General features: G+C 44.9%; 1 pseudogene; it reads right to left on the reverse strand.

The window, feature by feature from the left end:
- Nucleotides 1-2,362: 2,362 nt before the first annotated feature.
- On the reverse strand, nucleotides 2,363-2,480 carry LOC124552547 (annotated as a pseudogene).
- Nucleotides 2,481-25,115: the final 22,635 nt, after the last annotated feature.

Below are 25,115 nucleotides of genomic sequence, written 5' to 3' on the forward strand. Positions count from 1 at the left end.
ACAATGTAGAACCCAGTACGTTGTCCTCGATGGCGAGTGTTCATCGGAGGTGAGGGTATCATCTGGAGTGCCCCAGGGAAGTGTGGTAGATCCGCTGTTGTTTTTTACATCTACATCTACATCTACATCCATACTCCGCAAGCCACCTGACGGCGTGTGGCGGAGGGAACCTTGAGTACCTTTATCGGTTCTCCCTTCTATTCCAGTCTCATATTGTTCGTGGAAAGAAGGATTGTCAGTATGCCTCTGTGTGGGCTCTAATCTCTCTGATTTTATCCTCATGGTCTCTTCGCGAGATATACGTAGGAGGGAGCAATATACTGCTTGACTCTTCGGTGAAGGTATGTTCTCGAAACTTCAACAAAAGCCCGTACCGAGCTACTCAGCGTCCCTCCTGCAGAGTGTTCCACTGGAGTAGTTTATCTATCATCTCCGTAACGCTATCGCGATTACTAAATGATCATGTAATGAAGCCCGCTGCTCTCCGTTGGATCTTCTCTATCTCTTCTATCAACCCTATCTGGTACAGATCCCACACTGCTGGGCAGTATTCAAGCAGTGGGCGAACAAGCGTACTGTAACCTACTTCCTTTGTTTTCGGATTGCAATTCCTTAAGATTCTTCCAATGAATCTCAGTCTGGCATCTGCTTTACCGACGATCAACTTTATATGATCATTCCATTTTACATCACTCCTAATGCCTACTCCCAGATAATTTATGGAATTAACTGCTTCCAGTTGCTGACCTGCTATATTGTAGCTAAATGATAAGGGATCTTTCTATTTATCCTCAGCACATTACACTTGTCTACATTGAGATTCAATTGCCATTCTCTGCACCATGCGTCAATACGCTGCGGATCCTCCTGCATTTCAGTACAATTTACCATTGTTACAACCTCTCGATATACCACAGCATCATCCGCAAAAAGCCTCAGTGAACTTCCGATGTCATCCACAAGGTCATTTATGTATACTGTGAATAGCAACGGTCCTACGTCACTCCCCTGCGGCACACCTGAAATCACTTTTACTTCGGAAGACTTCTCTCCATTGAAAATGACATGCTCCGTTCTGTTATCTAGGAACTCTTCAATCCAATCACACAATTGGTCTGATAGTCCATATGCTCTTATTTTGTTCATTAAACTACTGTGGGGAACTGTATCGAACGCCTTGCGAAAGTCAAGGAACATGGCATCTACCTGGGAACCCGTACTATCTACATAAATGATCTTTTGGATAGGGTGGATAGCAATGTGCGGCTGTTTGCTGATGATGCTGCGATGTACGGGAAGGTGTCGTCGTTGAGTGACTGTAGGAGGATACAAGATGACTTGGACAGGATTTGTGATTGGTGTAAACAATGGCAGCTAACTCTAAATATAGATAAATGTAAATTAATGCAGATGAATAGGAAAAAGAACCTCGTAATGTTTGAATACTCCATTAGTAGTGTAGCGCTTGATACAGTCACGTCGATTAAATATTTGGGCGTAACATTGCAGAGCGATATGAAGTGGGACAAGCATGTAATGGCAGTTGTGGGGAAGGCGGATAGTCGTCTTCGGTTCATTGGTAGAATTTTGGGAAGACGAGGTTCACCTGAAAAGGAGACTGCTTATAAAACACTAATACGACCTATTCTTGAGTACTGCTCGAGCGTTTGGGATCCCTATCAGGTCAGATTGAGGGAGGACATAGAAGCAATTCAGAGGCGGGCTGCTAGATTTGTTACTGGTAGGTTTGATCATCACGCGAGTGTTACGGAAATGCTTCAGGAACTCGGGTGGGAGTCTCTGGAGGAAAGGAGGCGTTCTTTTCGTGAATCGCTACTGAGGAAATCTAGAGAACCAGCATTTGAGGCTGACTGCCTGTAGCGATTTTGGGAAATCAAGGAAAACCTAAATCAGGATAGCCGGAACCGGGTCTGAACCGTCGTCCTCCCGAATGCGAGTCCAGTGCCGCCAACTTATATTTCGCGGAAAGGCCACAAAGATCACAGAGGCATATAGGCAGTCATTTTCCCCTTGTTCTGTTTGGAACAGGGAGAGAAGTTGCTAGTTGTGGTACGAGTTACCCTTCGCCACGCACCGTATGGTGGTTTGCGGAGTATGTATGTAGATGTAGATGAAAAAGATCATGGATCAATGAAAAAAGCACTCCGTCTTCAGGCCACAAGTGGCCCATCGAGACCATCCGACCGCCGTGTCATCCTCAGCTGAGGATGTGGATAGGAGGGGCGTGTGGTCAGCACACCGCTCTCCCGGTCGTTATGATGGTTTTCTTTGACTGGAGCCGCCACTATTCGGTCGAGTAGCTCCTCAGTTGGCATCACGAGGCTGAGTGCACCCCGAAAAATGGCAACAGCACATGGCGACCCGGATGGTCACCCATCCAAGTGCCGACCACGCCCGTCAGCGCTTAACTTCGGTGATCTGACGGGAACCGGTGTATCCACTGCGGCAAGGCCGTTGCCTCATGGATCAATAAAAAGCAAAGAAAAACAAATTGATCACCGGGTCTGCTGAAGCTAATATTAGTCAGGCAGTTGCTTACGCATGGCAAAAGGTGTCGGGGGTAGTAGTTGCTTGGGGAATGTAGACCAGATTTAACACTACCAACAAAGGTCGTAAAATGCAGTTTATAAAAGTTTCGTTGCTCATGTCAGAAACGTAATGTTTTGATGCCAGTGTACCGACTTTCATGCAAATATGGCAGCAAATTTATCGAATCGGTTTTTCAGCGTGTCTCACAGGACTTGATCTGATACCGTACCTTCCCGCTCCGAGAAAAATATGGGGGAGGGGGCACGCGGAAAATGCAGGAGGCCATCTCAGTACCTTCTACACGTACATATTGCTCCGTTAGCCACTATTTAGGGTGGACATTAATAAAGTCGACAAACTCCAGGAACGGATTCCTGACTGGAAATGGTGGAAGAAAGGTCCGTGCCACGACAACAAATTGTCCCAGAACGCAGAACAGAGATGGATCCCATCCACGCCACAACAGATGTTCAAACTGGCCTACGTGGTAGCTGTCGTGAAGCAGTATACACATAATCGTATCTTGGTTTACATCATGTTTGGCAGGTCACTTGCCTGGAGCTTGTACTAGGGTTCGTCTCAACTTGATCCTCCAGATCTGGCGTACGCACAATCCTCCGCCTCCATGCACACCTGTCTGTCTGAAAGAACACATGACCACAAAAACGCCCAAAAATGATTTGAAATGTTGTCTGATGCTGTTGGTGCCTGTGAGGGTATTTGTTTTTGTATAGCCGTACTGCCTCTCGACCGTTTCTATCTGCTTGGCCACACACACGCACCATCTCGGCTTGTTCCCAATATGAATACCTGACCACTCTGCTGCTTACATTACGCTGCGTCAATCGCACAGCTGCAGCAAACAAGGGACACACGGCAGGTGGTCAGAGGAACGTTCATTCGTTAGCGCCATCTACCGTGGCAACTGCGTATTTCGAGACACGCGTTCATAGGACCTTTTTTCCTCGGTTTCCAGTCAGGAATCCTTCCTTGCAGTTTGTCGGTTTTATTAATATTCACTTTGTATATTGGTACAAACATTCAGATATTCGCGCACTGGGACAAGGAAAATATGCATGCAAGTCTGTATATGCAGTAATCACACATATCTTATTACTCTCATGATCCCGACGAGAGACACTGGCATCTGTACTGTCACCCAGTCGTTTTCGAATAACCTTTCCTTAAACCTTCCCAACTAGGATTCACAAGATAACCGCCACCTTATTTCGAAAGAATCCAGTTTAAGTACTTGATACGACATTTTAGGTTTTTCCCACCGAATATTTAATTTCACATAGACCAAGATACACAATCAGAAAGAAAAAAAGGGAAAGAAGACTAGCGTTCAACACCCTGTAATTAGAGATGGAATACAACCGCGAATTGGTGGTGGATACGGAAGCCGTGTCCTTTTCAAAGGAACCTCCCAAGCATTTGTCTTCAACGTTGTAGGGAAACTATAGAAAACCGATTACTCGATGGTCAAACGGCGGGAATCTGAATGCCTGTCCACCGTCTAACCGATGAACCACTTACCTTGGTACAACCAAAAGGAACTAACCCAACTTATTATCGAATCTAATCATTGTAACAGAGCCGGCCGGTGTGGCCAAGCGGTTCTTGAGTCTGGAACCTCGCGACCGCTACGGCCGCAGGTTCGAATCCTGCCTCGGGCATGGACATGTGTGATGTCCTTAGGTTAGTTAGCTTTAATTAATTCTAAGTTCTAGGGGACTAATGACCACAGATGTTAAGTCCCATAGTGCTCAGAGCCATTTGAATCATTGTAACAGACGAGGTATATACTATCTCATCAAAACCATCGAGACAGTTACTAGTAGACATGAATTTGGATTGTGCCTACCCTTCGCCTTTATGACGGCTTGAGTTCTGCTGAGAGTACTTCCAAAGAGGTGTCTAAATGTGGCAGATCACTCTCCCTCAAGAGCCGAAACCAGAGAAGGTAGTAATGTTGCACATTGGGAGTCCGGGACGAAGTCGATGTTCTACCTCATATCAAATATGTTTAATTGGTGGGGACTCTCTGTATGCTAGTCCATTTCAGGCATGTTATGATTCTCAAATCATTGCCTCACAAATGCTGCATTGTCATACTGATGCGGTCAAAATGCGGCATCATTACTGCATTTTATGCAGTCAAAATATCCTTCCATATTTAGCGTTTTCTTACGCTCAGTAACTGAGCGAGGTGGCGCAGTGGTTAGCACACTGGACTCGCATTCGGGAGGACGACGGTTCAGACCCGGTTCCGGCTATCCTGATTTAGGTTTTCCTTGATTTCCCTAAATCGCTACAGGCAAAAGCCGGGATGGTTCCTTTGAAAGGGCACGGCCGACTACCTTACCCATCCTTTGCTAATTCGATGACATTGCTGTTTGGTCTCCTCCCCCAAAACAACCCAACCCTTAAACTCATTAAGAGGACTGCACTCTAAACACGAAAACCACTCACATACCATAAGACCACCTCCTCTGTAATTCACTGTTGGCACTACACATGACAGTAGGTAATGTTCTCCAGCCATTCGCCAAACCCAAACCTTTCCACTTTACATTCATGTCACCTACAGGTAATGCAGAACCCTTGCTTCGCTCGGGGATGTCATATGACACGAAATTTCATGCCATTCCTGCATTCTTTTGTGTTTGGTGAGTCGAATGGTCCCTCTATTGAATTGCCTTGAGGTTGTATGATGGTGAGGTCAGATTCTGGTAGCTACAGAGGAGTGTTGCTCCTGCAGCAAGTTTTGTCAGTGAGTTGCTGACATGTTGCACCTGGTGGAAGGATCTGCATGACCCAGTTGGTCTACAGTTGTGCCTTGGTATAGACAAGGCGCACTTTATGCCTGAAGCGATCACAGAAGACCAGAATCCCAGGGTCAATAGATGCTTGCGTGCCCAATTCTGCATCCCTGCAGTGACCCGATATGAGTTGCTGTAGCTTTTCCCACTCCACAGCTGCATACTACAGCAAAGATACGACCAGTACCACATAGAGCATGATATTGTGATGCAGATGTAGAAGTGACTCAGAGTTTAGAAGTGGGAAGAGAGAATGGAGGCACCCCACTGCTTTGCTCCTAATGTCCAGGAGGTGTGGCAACTATGTGAGGTGCTGATCGAGGGTCACACACAATGTCTGCACCCACTGGCTGGGGCCTTCCAGGATGGTGACAAGAACAAGGGCAGGAGGCCGCTTCTTTCACATGAAAACTACTGCCTGGCAGCATTGAATTTTTGCCCCCATTTCATGGTTGGGGGGAGGGGGCACCCAAGTCAACATCACCATGTCATCAGCGTAGAGGACCAACTTCACTCCCACCTTTGGCACATCAGCCACGCAGAGAGAGTAGAGCAAGGGGCCCAGCGCTGACCCAGCAGGATCCCCACAGGATCGGCCACACAGACATGGAAGGTCACCTGGCAGATGGGAGAAGGAGGGCCCCATGTGATGTCCACACCCTGTTCAGAAAGAGCTTGCACACAAGATCATCATGCCACATGGAGGCAAATGCCTTGGAGATAACAAGGAGTACTGGCCCTAGGTACTCCTGGGTCCCCAAGGCCTGCATCACTTGTTCTGCGAGACTCATCCGTTGGTGCATTGTGGAGTGGCTGCACCAGAACCCGAACAGCTCATATGGAAAAGGTCTTCAGTGGTGACCTGCTGAAGTAGTCACTGAGGGTACAGGTTCTCAAAGACCTCAAGCTGGAGGGAAGCATATAGATCGACCGATAATTCTGGGCAAGATCTTTACCAATCGTCAGGATAGCTACCAGCTCCTCATGTTTCCAGGCACAAGGATAACTTCTGGAGCGAAGGATGTTGTTCAGTATGGCGGAAAGCGTCTGATGAGCCTCAGATCATAGATGGCACAACAAAAAGTTGTGGACACTGTCATTGCCTCCCAATGTCTTGCAGTTGGGCTGCTATAGTTTTTGCTTAACTTCATCCTCCAAGATCTATTACCGTGTCAACGTCTATGGCTTCCAAGAAAGCAGGTAGCAGCTCTTCGACCACATGGATGTATGTGTGATCGACAGTGTGAGCTACAGGCATGAAGTTCACCGTAACTTCATTTTGCAGGGCGCTGGCTTTGACGTTGGGCTCAATGATGACGTCTTGTCCAATCTGTGGGGTGGATTGTGGTGCCAGCAACGAAGGAGGCGCTTCATCCACAGCCAAGCACTGCCATCTTATGAATTACGCATATCCACCAAGCCCAGTCGTGTTTTTGGTGGTCTTTAACTGCGGCCTTGATTTTGTGATGCGAACTGGCCAGCATCTGCATGGTGAAGTTCACTAATTCCTCATCGGCTCCCATGATGTAGGGAGCACTGTCCAGCCACGTAAGCAGTTCTGCCTGGACCCTTCCACCAAGAATGTCTCAGTAGCTGCACTGGTGGTTGGCTACACAGAGCCACCATCGGCCACTGTCAGATCGTCAGATGACGGGTACAGCATGCTGTGGCTGACATGAACTAAGGGATTCCCTTGAGGATGGTGATATCCAGGACATCTGGAAGACCCTTGTCTTTGGGAAGGTGGTGTCCTGTGATCCCAGAATGATTGTGCCATGACACTAGGTGGCGCAAAGGAGATTCCACCCTCTGTTGCTGGTAGTACATGAATGCCAGTGGGCTTGGTTCACATTGAAATCACCACTGATGAAGAGCTTCCCTGGCTTCGCTAGGAGGATGTCAATGCCAGTCACCTCCAGGGTTCCACTGATCTGTCGGTAGGCTGCAACGAAGGTGATCAGGGCTGCAGAGGTGTGAACTGCAACTCACGTGGCCTCGAAGGCAGTGATTTTCGGCAGCTGGACCTGGTGGTAGTGTAGCCATCTTGTCAATGTTTTAGCAGGAGTAGCTGGCTAACTAACAACACAATACACTGGTAGGTCCATCTCTCGTGATGTCTAGTGGGCGTTCCTCTTTACATAGGGGTGCCTGGATACTTTTGAGCAGACAGTGCTGTATGGGTCATTGTGCCAAATGCATTTTTCTCAACCAGAAAAAATCTTTCGTATTGATTATGCTCAGGCTAAGTACGAACACATCTTAAATATCGAAATTAATATTGTTTATGCCCAGGCTAAGTACGAACACATCTTAAATATCGAAATTAACAGCTGTCTACTCTTTTAACGAAAAATTGTTTCTTCTTAGATTATATTAGATTACATGCTCGATTCGTTCCCCAGGTTGATGGCGAGGAGACACATATGGACTACATCAGAAAAACAGAAGAACTAAATTCCTAATCTTCCCAAATTCCAAGTGAGGTGGTCCTGTAGAATGTGGAAAAAGTAAGTACAAATGTATACATTTTAACGTACTGTCTACCACAAAAATCCATAATTCCAAGGCTATTGTAGCTTAACTTCGTCAAATAACAATAAAAAGTAAAAGCTTTGCAAAACGCACAGAGACAGTACTAAAACACTTGGTCCATAGTCTGGTATCACATGTATTTCATATTATGAGATACAGTTAATAATATATACAACAACTAATCCTGCGAAGAAATTCGTCAGTAGTATAGAAAGTGTTGGCGACCAATGAATCCTTTAGGGTCCTCTTAAGTTGTATCCAAAACGCACTCTGTTTGCATACCAGGGAGAGTAATTACAGCAGTGGAACGGATGTTTATGGATGCTATGAAGAGCACGGGATGCAGCTAACTGCAAGTGGTGGCTAGTGTCAGAACTAATTATGCCTGTCACTTTGGACTGAAAGAAATTCTCTCTAGTTTCGGGCGGCTCTTTGAATTGTTAATGGCTGCTAGTCTTGCTTGCAGTATCAAGGCGAAGCTCACCATATGTAGCATCGTCGACAGGACCGACTGCGGACCTTTGGTACAGAGCTATCTGGAGTCTGCGAATCAGAGGCTCAAACGGTTCTGCGACCTTGTTGGCTGCAGATTCCTCGACTTGTGCGATAGGGTAGCGAGGTTTTGGATCCCATTTAATAGCTGGGTGTCCACTACACGCAGGAGGCGGCTACACTGATAGCAGGGTTAGCGGGAACTGTGTGGAGTAGACTGGGCGGTTTTTATGTTAGACGGTACAGGGATAGAGCAAAAAAGGCTTCACTCTCAAAGACTGCTGGTCAGAAACAGGGAAGTGTGTAACTAGGAACAATACGTATTACAGTAGCAAATTTTTGTAGCTGCTTTGGGAAAGAACCAGGGCTCCAGGCGCCAATAGAGAGCACTGAAGCACAAATTTTCATAAGTATTGAAAGTTGGCTAAAGACAGACAAAAGTTCACTCTGAATTTTATAACGAACCTAACAATGTTCAGAAAGTACAGAGGTGTCTGTCGCTTTTAGAAGTACTCTATCCTGTGGCGAAAGTAATGTATGTAGTTTCTGTCAGTTGGTATGGATTGAGGTTATACTTGACAACCCGAATAAATTGATGATAGCTTCCTTTTACCGAACTCTCGAGTCACATATTTTTACAGTTGCTGAACAGTTTAAAGAAGATTTGAGTCTCATTTCAAATAGGTACCCTAATCTTACAATTACACATGGTTGTCGCTTCAATCTATTCTCCGTACGTTACCCAAAATACCTGTATAAAATCGTTAGTAGGCAGGAAACATCGTCCGAAATCGTACTAATTGAACTCTCCGAAAATTATTTTGGACTATTAGTTCAAGAGCCCACTCGAAGTGTAAATGGTTGCGGAAACATATTTGATCTCTTAGCAGCAAATATTGCTGAGTAAGAAGGCCTCATGACGAATACGGAGCTTAATGACCACAAAGTCGTTGCAGTGAGACTGAATACAGTAACATCCAAATCCACCAAAAATAAACTCAACATATATCTGTTTGGAAATGAAAATCAAAATTCGCTTGACACCATCCTAAGCGACCCTTCCGAACTAACCATATAGTCGTAGACGAAAAGTGGCTTAAATTCAAAGAAATAGAATCTACAGCCAATGGAGAGATTTATACCAAATAAATTAACAGGAGACGGAACTTATTCAACATGGTACACAAAACAGGTATGGTCCGTGATGCAGAGGCAACGAAGAAATCATGCCAAATCTAAAAAATTGAGGAAGTATTACAGGAGCTCGAAATTTAGCGCGGACTTCAATGCGAGATGCCTTTAATAGTTTGCACAACGAAACTCTATCTCGAAATCTGGCAGAAAATCCAAAATACAACAGCGTCAAGATACAATCAGTATCCTCAACTGTGCAATAGAGATGGTAATCAGAATGAGATTTTCACTCTGCAGCGGAGTGTGCGCTGATATGAAACTTCCTGGCAGATTAAAACTGTGTGCCCGACCGAGACTCGAACTCGGGACCTTTGCCTTTCGCGGGCAAGTGCTCTACCATCTGAGCTACCGAAGCACGACTCACGCCCGGTACTCACAGCTTTACTTCTAGCAGTACCTCGTCTCCTACCTTCCAAATTTTACAGAAGCTCTCCTGCGAACCTTGCAGAACTAGCACTCCTGAAAGAAAGGATATTGCGGAGACATGGCTTAGCCACAGCCTGGGGGATGTTTCCAGAATGAGATTTTCACTCTGCAGCGGAGTGTGCGCTGACATGAAACTTCCTGGCAGATTAAAACTGTGTGCCCGACCGAGACTCGAACTCGGCAAAGGTCCCGAGTTCGAGTCTCGGTCGGGCACACAGTTTTAATCTGCCAGGAAGTTTCAGAGATGGTAATGTTACCGATAGTGTCACCAAACTACAGTTGCTACACAGGAGTTTCCGAAATTCCTTCATGAAAGAAGACCAAATAAATGTTCCGGAGTCCGAATAAAGAACAAGTACCAACATGAGTAACTTAGAAGTAGATATCCTCGGTGTATCGAAGCAGCTTAACTCAGTTAATAAAGGTAGGACCTCCGGTCCAGATTGTGCACCACCCTGGTTCCTTTGAGAGTATGCTGACACAACAGCTACGTACTTAGCTGTCATATACAACCGCCCTCCCGTCGAAAGATCCGCACCTAAAAACAGGAAAGTTGCACAAGTCACACCGATACCGTTGAAGTGAAATATGCGTAATCTGCTGTATTACGGACCAATATCGCTAATGTCCATTTGCAGTAGAGATTTGGAACATATATTCTGTTGAAACATTCTGATTATCTTCGAAGAAAGCGATTTAGTGACACACAGTCAACGGCTTCAGAAAATATTGTTCTTGGGGAACGCAACTAGCTCTTTAGTCTCACGAAGTAATGAGTGCTATCGACAGGGGATGTCAAATTGATTCAGTATTTTCAGATGTCTAGAAGGCTTTTGACGCCGTTTCTAACGCCATATCACGGATTGCGCGGCCACACCCGCCGGGGGTTTGAGTCTTCCATCGGGCATGGGTGTGTGTGTTGTTCTTAGCATAAGTTAGTTTAAGTAGTGTGTAAGACTAGGGACCGGTGACGACAGCAGTTTGGTCACTTAGGATTTCACACACATTCGAACATTTTTGAACCGTTCCTAACAAGCGGCTTCTGATCAAATTGCGTGCCCATGGAGTATCGTCTCAAATGTGCGATTGGGTTCGTGATTTCCTGTCAGAAAGGTCACAGTTCGTAGTAACGGATGGAAAGTCGTTGAACAAAACAGAAGCGATATCTGGCGTTCCACCACAGAAGTGTTATAGGCCCTGTACTGTTTCTAATATATTTAATTTACCTTCTAGCACCATCATCAGAAGATGGAAACCAATTGCAAAATGATTTGGACAAGATATCCGTATGGTTCGGACGCTAAATAATGAACAGCGTTAGATCATCCACATGAGTACTAAAAGAAACCCGTTAAATCACCGTTACAGCTAAAATCACACAAATCTAAAGCTGTCAATTCAATTAAATATCTAGGAATAATCATTACGAACAACTGAAACTAGAGCGACCACATAGATAATGTTGTGGGGGAAGGCGCAGCAAACACTGAGTTTTATTTGCAGAATACTTACAAGAGAACCTCCCCATCGCACCCCCCTCAGATTTAGTTATAAGTTGGCACAGTGCATAGGCCTTGAAAAACTGAACACAGATCAATCGAGAAAACAGGAAGAAGTTGTGTGGCACTATGAAAAAATAAACAAAATATACAAACTGAGTAGTCCATGTCCAAGATAGCCAACACCAAGGAGAGTGTAAGCTGAGGAGCGCCGTGGTCCCGTGGTCAGCGTGAGCAGTCGCGGAAGGAGAGGTCCTTGGTTCAAGTCTTCCCTCGAGTGAAAAGTTTATTTTCTTTATTTTTGTAAAGTTATGATCTGTCCGTTCGTTCATTGACGTCTCTGTTCACTGTAATAAGTTTAGTGTCTATGTTTTGCGACCGCACCGCGAAACTGTGCGATTGGTAGACGAAAGGACGTGCCTCTCCAATGGTAACCGAAAACATTTGATCGCAAGGTCATAGGTCAACCGATTCCTCCACAGGAAAACACGTCTGATATGTTCTATAGGACACTGGTGACCGCATGTGGGTCACATGACAGGAATATGTTGTCGACCCACCTAACTTGTACACTTGGCGAATGGGTAAAAAGATTCTTCTACCTTGCCCGATTTTGGTTTTCTTGTGGATGTGATAATCACACATAAACCGAAAATTAAAAAAAATGTAACTTATCGCTCAAGGGCAGACTTGAACAGAGGACCTCTCTTTTCGTAGCTGCTCACGCTAACCACTGGACCACGGCGCTCCTGAGCTTACACTATCCTCGATGTTGCCTATCTTGCGCATGCACTACTCAGTTTGTATATTTTGCTTATTTTTTCCATAGTTCCACACAACTTCTTCCTGTTTTCCCGATTGATCTGTTTTCAGGTTTTCAAGGCCTATCCACAATGCCAACTTATAACTAAATCTGAGGGGGGTGCGATGGGAGGTTCCCTTGTTAGAAGATGTGAAGAAATCGAAAAAGAAATGATTGTCGGAAGGATTGACTCAGCATATAGGAAAGTCAAAACAGCCTTCGGTGAAATCAAAAGCAAGGGTGGTAAGATTAAGAGAAGAGAGCAACTGGAATTCCACTATTAATTCCTGAGGAGAGAGCGGATATGTGGGAAGAGTACATTGATGACCTCTATAAGGAGGAAGATTTGTCAGATGTAGTAGAAGAAGAAACAGGAGTTGATTTAGAAGAGATAGGGGATTCAGTACTAGAATCAGAATTTAAATGAGCTTTGGAGGCCTTAAGATCAAATAAGGCAGAAGAGACAGATAACATTGCATCAGAATTTCTAAAATCATTGCGGAAAGTGGCAACAAAACGACTAGTCACGCTGGTGTGTAGAATGTATGAGTCTGGCGACATGCCATCTGACTTTCGGAAAAATATCATCCACACAATTCCGAAGACTGCAGGAGCTGACAAGTGCGAGAATTATCACACAGTCACCTTAACAGCTCATGTATCAAAGTTACTTACAAGAATAATATACAGCAGAATGGAAAAGAAATTTGAGGATGTGTTGGATGACGATCAGTTTGGCGTTAGGAAATGTATGGGCACCAGAGAGCAATCCTGACTTTGCGGTTGATAATGAAAGCAAAACTAAAGAAAAATCAAGACATGTTCATAGAATTTGTTGACCTGGAAAAAGCGTTCGACAATGTAAAATGGTGCAAGATGTTCGAAATTCTAAGCAAAATAGGGGTAAGCAATAGGGAAAGACGGTTAATATACGACATGTACAAGAACCAAGGGGAATAATAAGAGTGGACGACTAAGAACGAAGTGCTCGGATCAAAAAGCTGTAAGACAGGGATGTAGTCTTTCGTCCCTACTGTTCAATTTGTACATCGAAGACGCAGTGGTGGAAATAAAAGAAAGATTCTGGAGTGGAATTACAATTCAAGGTGAAAAGATATCAATGATACGATTCGCTGATGACATTGCTATCCTAAGTGAAAGAGAAGAAGGACTACATAATGATGCCGAATGGAATGAACAGTCTAATGAGTACAGAATATGGATTGAAAGTAAATCTAAGAAAGACGAAAGTAATGAGAAGTATCAGAAATGAGAACAGCAAGAAACTTATCAGGTTTGGTGGCCACGAAGTAGATCAAGTTACGGAATTTCACTACCTAGGCAGTAAAATAACCAATGACGGATAGAGTCTGCTAGTATCAAACATAGGCATTGATTTGAGGAACAAATTTCTTAGAAGGTACATTTGGAGTGCAGCATTGTATGGCAGTGAAACATGGACTGTGGGAAAATCGAAACAGAAGAGAATCGAATCATTTGAGATGTGATGATGCCACAAACGAATGTTGAAAATTGGGAGGACTGATAAGGTACGGAAAGAGGAGGTTCTGCGCAGAATCGGAGAGGAAAGGAATATGTGGACAAGGTGAAGGGAGAGAATGATAGGACATCTGTTAAGATATGTGGGAATGAGTTTCATGATACTAGAGGGAGCTGTAGAGGGCAAAAACTGTAGAGGAAGACAGGGATTGGAATACATACAGGAAATAATTGAGGACGTAGGCTGCAAGTGCTACTCTGAGATGAAGAGGTTGGCACAGGAGAGGAATTCGTGATGGGGCGCATCAAACCACTCAGAAGTCTGATGACTAGGCAGCACGTTTTGTATTATCGAGAAACGGGGCGAGAGTGTCACAGATACGATATGCGAGTTAGGGTGGCCATCATTAAAACAAAGTCGTGTTTCGTTGCAGCAAGACCTTTCTTCACGAAGTGTCAATCTCCTCCGAATGACGAAAAAAGGTCTTGTTGACAGTGACCATTGCAAGAAAATAAGAGAAAGCAGATCTCGCATAGAAAAATTATGTTTTCGTTTTTCCTGCGCACTGTTCGAGAGTGGAACAGGAGAGAAATAAAGTGAAAGTGGTTCGATGAACCCTCTGCCAGGTACTTAAGTATGAGGAGATGCAGCGTAGTCGTGTAGATGTAGATGTAATTTGACTATTTAAGGCTGCTGGCAAGCTGCTGAAACTGGTTTTCGTGAATAATTGACAAGTCTGCTAACCAAAGGGAGATGCTTTAAGTCTGCGTGAAGGTTGTTCTTATTCCTGGTATTTACAGCGAGAACAAAGTTGTCGATTCGGAAGACAGCCGTATTACTTACAACAAATTGCGTTATGGGACCTTCGGAGTCAAGAAGAATGGCAAACCACTGAAGATTCTGACTGGAGACATCGTCCTTGTACAAGAAGACGTCCTTCCTCGGCACACGTTTAAGAAGGCCAGGTTAAAAGCGTAACCAACACTTCGAGGTGGACTACCCCGAACTCTCATCCTAGCCACACAGAATGGCAAGGATGTTACCAGGCCTGTACCACTGGAAGTGTGTTTACCTTCGTTGTTATGTTAGTTATCTTCTGTTGCCAGGCTGCTTTGGCAAAACACCGCGACTGTGTAAACACGCTGGTTCAAGAGCACGCTGATATTTTCTATGTATTATTTGTAATTCATTAACAGTGACAGCTATATTTACGATGCATTGGATAGTGAATGGATACCTATCCTCTTGCCTACAAAAAAATTAGAAAGTAATGGAGCTGATTTTACTTTCATGTTTTCTGTGTTCGCTCGATTTCCTCCGCAATTCCAAGTTACAGGTACTTCTGCATAAGTGCTGCGCCAAGTCTTGCGAAGACAGTCCCTGTTTGCATGCATTTGCATTTGAACGGCGAGGGTCACTGCTGAGATGAAAGAAACGGCGGAAGCCGGTCACGAGACAAGTAGGCCGCTGGAAACACAAAGCAACAGCAGTGCCGACTGCCGGCGAGAACAATGGAAGAGCGACAAAAGCAAAGCGGCGCAAGTCTTACGATACTGACGTAATACGCAAGATGATTTATGTGCTTTAACATTCGTGTATTTGGCGTTAGTACTGATTGTGTAACAGTGCTGCCAGCGATTCTGAATGGTTACTTTCATCACCCAGTCGTTAACAACCAACGGAGTTGATGGAGACGTGTTAATGTCTGAAAGTCGTCTAGTAGCTTAATAAAGTTTACCTAAAGGTTACGGCGCATATGAGCTGGAGATTTAATGTTGGCGAGAATTTATTGTTGCACTTGCAATGTCTCCCTGCTCAGTTCGTGGCCACTTGGCAAACCTGCGGTTTTCCCACACTGGTATCTCGAGAAAGGTTATAGGGCAACGAATAAAGCGCTGGCTACTTACGACCATTTCGCAACTGCTTTTAAGAATGCCTGGCAATTAGTAAGCAACTTACGCGTATTGGGTTACAATATTTGCTAAAACACGTACTGGAACACGAAAAAATCGTATGAATATACGTACCAGGTGTCTCATGGAAGATTCGTCGACTGCTTCTATCTGTTGTTACTGAATACATTTTAATTTCGTTTCTACAATGACTGCTCATCGGATGCTTCAGTTCAAACCCGAGTATCAGTGGTTTTCAAGTACTCCTCCACTTCAGCGATATGGATTGGAGACAGAATTGGAGATTTCCGGCGATGTTATGTGGCAACGAACACGTGACCAGTGACCCCTCTACAGGGAATAAATACCCAACTCGAGAGAGGCATCGGCAGCACGAGTTGTCGATATACACTAAAGAGCCAAAGAAACTGGTACACCTGCCTAGTATCGTGTGGTGCCCCCGCAAGCACGCAGAAGTGCCGCAACACGACAGGGCATGGACTCCACTAATGTCTGAAGTAGTGCTGGAGGGAATTGACAGCCTGGGAATCCTGCAGGGCTGTCCGTAAATCCGTAAAAGTGTGAGGAGGTGGAGATCTGAATAGCACATTGAAAGGCAAATAAATAGGCTCAATAATGTTCACGTCTGGGGATTTCGGTGGCCAGCGGAAGTGTTTAAACTCAGAAGAGCGGTCCCGGAGACACTATGTAGCAATTCTGGACGTGTGAGTGTCGCATTGTCCCACTGGAATTGCCCAAGTGCGTGGGAATGCACAATGGACATGAATGGATGCAGGTGATCAGATAGGATGCTTATGTACGTGTCACCTGTCAGAGTCTTATCTAGAAGTGTCAGGGGTCCCATATCACTCCAACTGCATACACCCCACACCATTACAGAGCCTCCACCAGCTTGGACAATCCCCTGCTGACACGCAGGGTCATCGATTCATGAGGTTCAATCGATACCCGAACACGTCCCTCCACGCGATACAATTTGTAACGAGACTCGTCCGACCTGGCAACATGTTTCCAATCATCAACAGTCCAATGTCGGTGTTGGCGGGCCCAAGCGACACGTAAAGCGTTGTGTCGTGCAGTAATCAAGGGTACACGAGTGTGCCTTCGTCTCCGAAAGCTCATGTCGATAATGTTCCACTGAATGGTTCACACGCTGAAACTTGTTGTTGGCCCAGTATTGAAATCTGCAGCAATTTGCGGAAGGTTTGCACTACTGCCACGTTGAACGATTCTCTTCAGTCGTCGTTGGTCCCGTTCTTGCAGGACCTTTTTCCGGCCACAGCGATGTAGGATTCCTGACATTCATGGTACAGTCGTGAAACGGTCGTACGGGAAAATCCCCACTTCATCGCTACCTCGGAGATGCTATGTCCCATCGCTCGTGCGTCGACTACAACAGCACTTTCAAACTCTCTTAAATCTTGATAAACACCCATTGTAGCAGTAGTAACCGATGTAACAACTGTGCCAGTCACGTTTTGTCTCATAGAGGCGTTGCCGACAGCAGCTCCGTATTCTGCCTGTTTACATATATTTGTATTTGAATAGGCATGTCTATACGAGTTTCTTTGGCGCTTCAGTATAGGTATACTGCAAATGCCGACCAATTCAATGACTTTAGTCTGTGCTCACATAAACAAGTACAGTTTCAGAAACAGTGGTCTTTCATATTGTTTTGTCTGGCCCTTACCGCCCGAGAACAAAAATAAAGTAACTTCCTGGCAGATTAAAACTGTGTGCCCGACCGAGACTCGAACTCGGGACCTTTGCCTTTCGCGGGCAAGTGCTCTACCGACTGAGCTACCGAAGCACGACTCACGCCCGGTACTCACAGCTTTACTTCTGCCAGTACCTCGTCTCCTACCTTCCAAACTTTACAGAAGCTCTCCTGCGAAGCAGGTAGGAGACGAGGTACTGGCAGAAGTAAAGCTGTGAGTACCGGCCGTGAGTCGTGCTTCGGTAGCTCAGTTGGTAGAGCACTTGCCCGCGAAAGGCAAAGGTGCCGAGTTCGAGTCTCGGTCGGGCACACAGTTTTAATCTGCCAGGAAGTTTCATATCAGCGCACACTCCGCTGCAGAGTGAAAATCTCATTCTGGAAACATCCCCCAGGCTCTGGCTAAGCCATGTCTCCGCATATCCTTTCTTTCAGGAGTGCTAGTTCTGCAAGGTTCGCAGGAGAACTTCTGTAAAGTTTGGAAGGTAGGAGACGAGGTACTGGCAGAAGTAAAGCTGTGAGTACCGGGCGTGAGTCGTGTTTCGGTAGCTCAGTTGGTAGAGCACTTGCCCGCGAAAGGCAAAGGTGCCGAGTTCGAGTCTCGGTCGGGCACACAGTTTTAATCTGCCAGGAAGTTTCGTATCAGCGCACACTCCGCTGCAGAGTGAAAATCTCATTCTGGAAAAATAAAGTAGTTCCCATTGCCCAGTTCTGATCGAGACTTTCGAGAGATTTCTCGTGGTCATGTCGTAGTAGCAGGTGGCGATTGTTATAGAATGGTATAGAATGGGGGATGCAAGCGAGTAGAATGGCAAGTAGGGACAGGAAGTCGTGTAAAACTGTTGTAAATGACTTAGCCGAAATTTACCTTGAGCAGTTAACCGGAGAATATGTTAGATCTCCTGATGACAGACAGGCACGAGCTTTTCGGCTCAGGCAGCGTAGAACATGGAATCAATGATCATAAGGACGTTACGTCATCCCCGAATACAGCTGTAAATGGGAATCTGGTTTACCTGCAAGTGAATCTACATATTTTTACTTCTAAATAATGACATGCCATGACTATCTCTATTTGAAACTGACCCCTCAAAAGATATCTCGCTTTCACGTTCCCTGAATCGCACGATTTCGTATTACACTATATCAACAACCAGTGGTGAATGTTTGCAGTAGGTGAATATTTTTTCGAGATGTAAGGGGATATACAACAATTTTTACGGATAGAAACGTCTTATAGATAACTCCATCCTAAGCGAAAAGTTTCAGATTCCAGTTTATCCAAATCCCCTAAGTCATTAACGTACAACATCTACATCTATATCTATATGGGTACTCTGCAAATCACATTTAAGTGCCTGGCAGAGGATTCATCGAACCACCTTCACAATTCTCTATTATTCCAGTCTCGCGGAAATGGTTCAAATGGCTCCAAGGACTATGGGACTTAACAACTGAGGTCATCAGTCCCGTAAACTTAGAACTACTTAAACCTAACTAACCTAAGGACATAACACATATCCATGCCCGAGGCAGGATTCGAACCTGCGACCGCAGCAGCAGCGCGGTTCCGGACTGAAGCGCCTAGAACCGCTCGGCCACAGCGGTCGGAGCCCCCGGAAAGAACGCACAGCTATATCTTTCCGTGCGAGCTATGATTTCCCTTAATTTACCACAGTGATGGTTTCTCCCTGTGTAGGTCGGCGTGAACAAAATATTTTCGGGGGGCTGGGCAAGGGGGAGGGTGGGGAGAGAGATCCCTCCCCAACGAAAAACACCTTTGTTTTAATGATGTCCAACCTAAATCCTGTATCATTTCAGTGACACAATCTCCCCTATTTTGCGATACTACAGAAATTGCTGTCCTTCTTTGAACTTTTTCGATGTTCTCCGTCAATCCTCTCTGGTAAGGATCCCACACCGCGCAGCAGTATTCTAAAAGAGGTCGTACGAACGTAGTGTAGCCAGTCTCGTTAGTAGACCTGTTACATTTTCTAAGTGTCCTGCCATTAAAACGCAGTCTTTGGTTAGCCATCCCCACAACAAATTTCTAAGTGTTCCTTCCAATTTAAGTTGTTCGTAATTGTAATTCCTAGGTATGTAGCTGAATTTACAGCTTTTATATTTGACTAATTTATCGTGTAACCGAAGTTTAACGGATTCCTTTTAGCACTTACGTGGATGACCTCACACTTTTCTTTTTTTAGGGTCAATTGCCAATTTTCGCAACATACACATATCTTTTTGCAATCTTTTTGATCTTCTGATGACTTTACTCATCGATAGACGACAGCGTCATCTGCAAACACCCTAAGACGGCTGCTCAGATTATCTCCCAGATAATTTATATAGATAAGGAACAGTAAAGGGCCTATAACATCAGTGATTCTATTACACTGCCCTGAGACACACCAGATGTTACTTCGCCGTCTGTGAATGACTCTCCATGCAGGATAACGCGCTAAGTGGTGTCGTTCAATAAATTTTCCATCCATTCGGAAATCCTGTTAGATATGAAAGAATGCGTATTTTCTCCAGAATACGTCGATTTGTTACTGAATCATAAGCCTTTAAAAAGCCGGAAATAACGAATAAACTTGATTTCCTCTATCAATGGCACCAAGGAGATCATGTGAAGCGCACGAGTTTAAGTTCACATGATTGAGCTTTACGGAACCGCTGTTGATTCCTATGTGGGTTAATTTGTTCCAGATGGTTATAATGATTGAATACAGAATATTTTCTAGCATTCTGCACAAACAGTTGTGAATGATATACGATAGCACTTCTATACGTCTTTCTTGCATTAACAGCGCCAGTTTTGGACGTGGTAGCCAAAACTGTAACTAATTTTTTCCTAGCATATATCAGTTCCGCATAAACGCATTAGTATATTTACTAAGTCTCGCTGCCATACGGTAATTAAGGCCCAGACTGGAACCTCTGTCAGTAGGTACACTTTAATTATAACCACCCAGTACATCTGTGGATCAAATCTACTTCAATTTCTATAGATGGCATGACCTGTGTTCTTTTCCAATCACGGAAAGCATATCTTTCAATTTATCTGCGGTAAAATGCGGTCAAGAGCGGAACTAATTCAGAATTATAGAACTAGACAGGAACTCTGCTTGGCTTATCGAGTTGTAGCGGTTTCAGCTGTCTTTCAACACCACTTGTGCTCATTGCAAAGTCACAAAATGGCTGCTGAATGATGCAACATTCCTTCATGTTCGGTTGAAAGGAACATTCGGAGACTGAATTCTACACTTCATCTTTCGCTTTTGTTACTGTCCAGTTCCTTTCTTGCCTATATTTCTATGCGCACTGATTTTTGTGCCACTAACAGCCTTAACAAATGACCACTCTTTCTTGGGGTTTTGGGACAGGTACCATTAGTGTGCTCTGAATCGAGAACCTAATACATTTAGCTAGGTAAAGCAAACGCCACACACATATGGCGGGGAGTTGAGCACCGAGATGCTCCCTTTCCAAGTTCTTCACGCGGCAGCCTATGGTTTGTCCTGCTAAGTAGTCCAACGAAATGCAGGAAGCCGCGTCGGCTACTTGTGCAATTTATCACTGCAGCACGATTTCCACAGTTTGACTTCTCAGAGAAAATGCGGATTACGCGACAATCTCCACTCATTACGTGAAAGTACCCCGCAATTGCAGGCCAGGAAATGCTCCCATCCATTTCGCAACGGCGCGACGAATGCCGCTTGCATAATCAAATCTGTGTTTCCTCTCCAAACGAACGACCCCTCCGTAGACGACAGTACGATTAGGGAAACGATGTACAGTATTTCCTGGAGTCAGAGATTATTCTTCTCCACATCACCCGATGTAAACGTTAGTGGAAGATTAAAATTTCGCTACGCTTTCAAGATTGCTACTGATTTATGATTCACATGCCGGAATAAATTTAATCTACCGAGGAAGAGAAACTGCTGGCTTCCTGCTTCATGTAGTTCGTGACGCCGATATTAGCATACAGTTCATTACAGTAGCAAATCGTAATTTTATAGCGCTTCAGGTCGAACAAAAAGCAGTAGTTGTAAGTAAACAATGTATTCAGCACTGATCTCTCTTTTCACTGATGTAATTCAGACTGCGTTGAAATCGCAATCACTAAAACAGAACGGCTTAGCCCCTCAACAAAAAAAAAAAAAAGTGCGTCAACAACTTGCCGTACGTAAGTAAAACAATTTAATTCTGGCCTACCACAACAGCAGTCCAGAGAAACATTAATATGTGGTGTAACCAAGACCAAAATGAACTTAGTTGGTTACACACTGTTTTTGTTTGTAACAAATCTGAATATGGCAGTAGCCGAAACCGGTAATAGTGGAGTGTAAAAGTTTGTGTGGTCAAGACGGACCTATAAAATAAAGTTCCTATAACAGGTATCAGCAACAAATTACAGCTACGTTACGATTCAATATACATGTACTATTTTAAATCTCCGGCGCCAGTGGGTTATAAAAAATTCCCTGGGAGGGAAAATAAGGTCCTACCAGTCGACTGGAACCGCACCACGTCGCTTTCTCCAGTGGACACGGCGAGCGACTCCAATGGTTGACAAGTCTGCTGTGCGTAACGCTACGATCCGTAACCGATCATTGACCCCGACTGTCCTTCGTAGCAAGATGGGCGTTCACTGCGCTGTTCTCTAATGCGTACCTACTGTGCTCTACTCTCAGCGGAAATGCTGCAATCAATTCGAGTGCGGCGTTCTACCTATAGGTAGTGCTAATGGTAATTGTGTGTTTGTGTACAAACAACGTCAGCACTGACCTTCCGACCGGCACAGGATCAAATAGCAACAAACATCCACGACATATCGAGGTGATGCAACACGTCTGTTTACAGCAAATACTTTATTCAAATTTGTCTTGTCGCAATGAATGTATTTGAGACGTGCACGGCTCACGTTTATCCCTTTTATTACGGTACTGCCGCCTTGTTTTCTCATTCCATTTACTGGCTTCACTAACTTCCTGCCTTGCTTGCCCGTGAGCGGCAGCAGCAGCGCGTATCGGTAAGTGCACTGTCGTACCATCTCTGGAGCGACCGAGAGTATTGCCGGGTCGTCGTGTGTCTGGCTGTCAGTTCGGGACGGACCAGCAGTGGAGTCGGGACGCAGCTGCAGTGAAGTCGGGGACGGAGCGCCGGTGAGGCGCCGACAGCCAGTGCTCACCGACCGCTGGCGACACACATGAACTGTCCGACGGAGGGAGATTGGAGCGGGACGACCGTTGGTTGGTCGTTCGGTTGGTCGTCTCATCCGCCGACGTATACTTGGTCGTTTCACCGTTTCCGGGCCTGGGCAGTTGGTCGGTTGGCGTGGAACAGCGAGGAATTCTCCGAGGCTCGTAGGTTGGTCGAGGCCGCTGGTGGCGTCCACGCGCGGTCGGGGTGTGTGGTGCTGTTCCCATTGCTACGAGGTCCGTGGCTTACCGACCCTGGACACTAAAGTTGAGTTTTGACTTAATCTACAAGAATGTCGCGACTGTTCACATCGTGTCGTTTGGATTTCGTTGTCGGCTCATGGGATATTCCCGCGAGCAATAACGTGTGTTTTCAAGTTGGCGAATTTTAGCCACCCTCTGGTGGAGTTTAACTGTACTTGATTATTTTGAATTGAAGTGCACCAGCAGAATCTTCTGCCTCGTGGCCGTTAATGTTCTGGTTAACTGCTCTGGCCGTTGACGTAAATTCAGGCGGTGCATTTTCCTCATCGTGTTGCCGCTGTCCAGCACGGTGTGTAGTTTGAGAGCTTAATGTCTAATTGGTTGTGGCCGCCAATACTTTCTATGTTGTTCCATTGAACTCCCTGTTGTGTGCCGGTCGGGTGGAGTGGAAGTTATCTTGTCGGTGGGTCGGCTGACTGTCTGTCGGTTGGGTTGTCGTCGGATCGAGAATGGTTGGGCCGACTGACTGTCTCATCTAAGCGAACGTTAGTGTTTGAATTCCAGGCCGACCCTCGGAAACTTCTGAGCGCCGTTGGGTCTACTGCCTTTTCTTATTTGTTCTTGTTGTTTGAATTTTGAATTAAAGTTGTTTTGCTCTTAAGGTGTCAGATGGTTTAAGCCTTCAGCCTAATTAAGAACTGATTTAAGGTAAGGCCTTTTGCCTTTTAAGTATTTGATTTTGGTTTAAGTCTCAAGAGATTGGCTTTCAGCCGATTTTAAATTAAAGTGGTCTTGCCCTTAAGGCATGAGATTGTATAGCGTATTCAACCGGTTATTAAGTTCCAAAAATTAATGATGTGCTTTTTCTTTAAGAATTTTCTTGGCTCTTGTCATGTATAGCCACAGAAATAAAGTTGTATGTTCGAGTGTAACTAACAGATGCTTATTTTGGCCCCTTTCCACAGTTTAAATTACCTGTCCAGTCCTGCGGGTTTAGCACAGCATCTCAGTGTTTAGTGTTTCGAGAATGAAATTTTCACTGTTCAACGGAGAGTGCGCTAATATGAAACTTCCTGGCAGCTTTGTGTGCCGAACCGAGACTCGAACTCGGGGCCTTACCCTTTCATGGGCAGGTGTTCTACCGCCTTTTTTTTAATGGCCTCCTTCCTCGCCTTTAGCCATTCCTTACACTCGTCGTAAGTGCCGTCGTCGGCGTGGCTTCTTCGCCATATTATTCCTTTTTCTATACCAGAAGTGTCTTGAAAGAAGTAATAAATGGTCACTTCTTGAAATAAAGACTAATGCCTTCACTGTAATGAAAAACGTAAACGCCTTCGTCTTGAGTAAATAGTTGCTGGTATAATGAATTATCTATTTCTTAAAAATAAAACAGGAAGTTCGTCTTAAAATAAAAATTATTTGGTGTATGAAAAATCTGATAAATTTGAAAAATCTAATATATAATAGTTTTACAAAACTCTCGTTCAATGTAAGAAACAGCTATAGCCAAGTACTTCTTGCTACTCCATGAAATGAAGGAGCTTCTTTTTGATGTCCGTTTGTTTGGAACGTACGTGAAATTCTTTTATCACTCAGTAATTGGTTCAAGATTTTGCCACCACAATGTCTAACATGTTCCCACTTCAAAGAGTAGTACAGGACAGGTATGATATTAAAATGTTCATATTCAATGCAAGAGCAGAAGTCGGTGCAAGTTGCTGTTCGGTTTTGAATGACGTAAGCAATGGTGTGACCTAGCACCCAGATCACTGCATTGTTTTTTGTTCAGGGGTACTGTGGAAAGGTGGCAAACCACTTTCTCACTCCCTCGATCAGATCAATATTCATATTTTAGGTCATGAGCTGCCTGTTTCCCAATGCTACATTTGATATGTGTGGTTTACTTCTCCCTACATGAGAAAATTGTGAGCAGAATGTTCTTATAATTACCTGTGTAGCCTGTAGGGAACTTGAGGGGCTGTGGTGGGGGCGGTGGAGAACAGGAAGAAAGATGGATTGTGAGGCATAAATGTTGTGTCCAGTGACTTGGCTATGCGAGTGACTCGGGAAGCAGAGCTCTGTGAATTGTACCTCCTGAAGAACCTCGGGCCACGGCGCTCCACTCTTCCTACTTAGGGTCGGAGCAGGAGGGCGCCGGCTCGGAAAATATTTTGCATGGGCCAGGCGACAGTCCGTCGCCAAGGCGGCCAGATGCCGGAAAGTCGTTGGAGGAAGCCATTTGAAAGAGACTGC

The sequence above is a fragment of the Schistocerca americana genome, chromosome 1 (genome assembly GCF_021461395.2).
Source record: "Schistocerca americana isolate TAMUIC-IGC-003095 chromosome 1, iqSchAmer2.1, whole genome shotgun sequence".
NCBI classification, from domain to species: domain Eukaryota; kingdom Metazoa; phylum Arthropoda; class Insecta; order Orthoptera; family Acrididae; genus Schistocerca; species Schistocerca americana.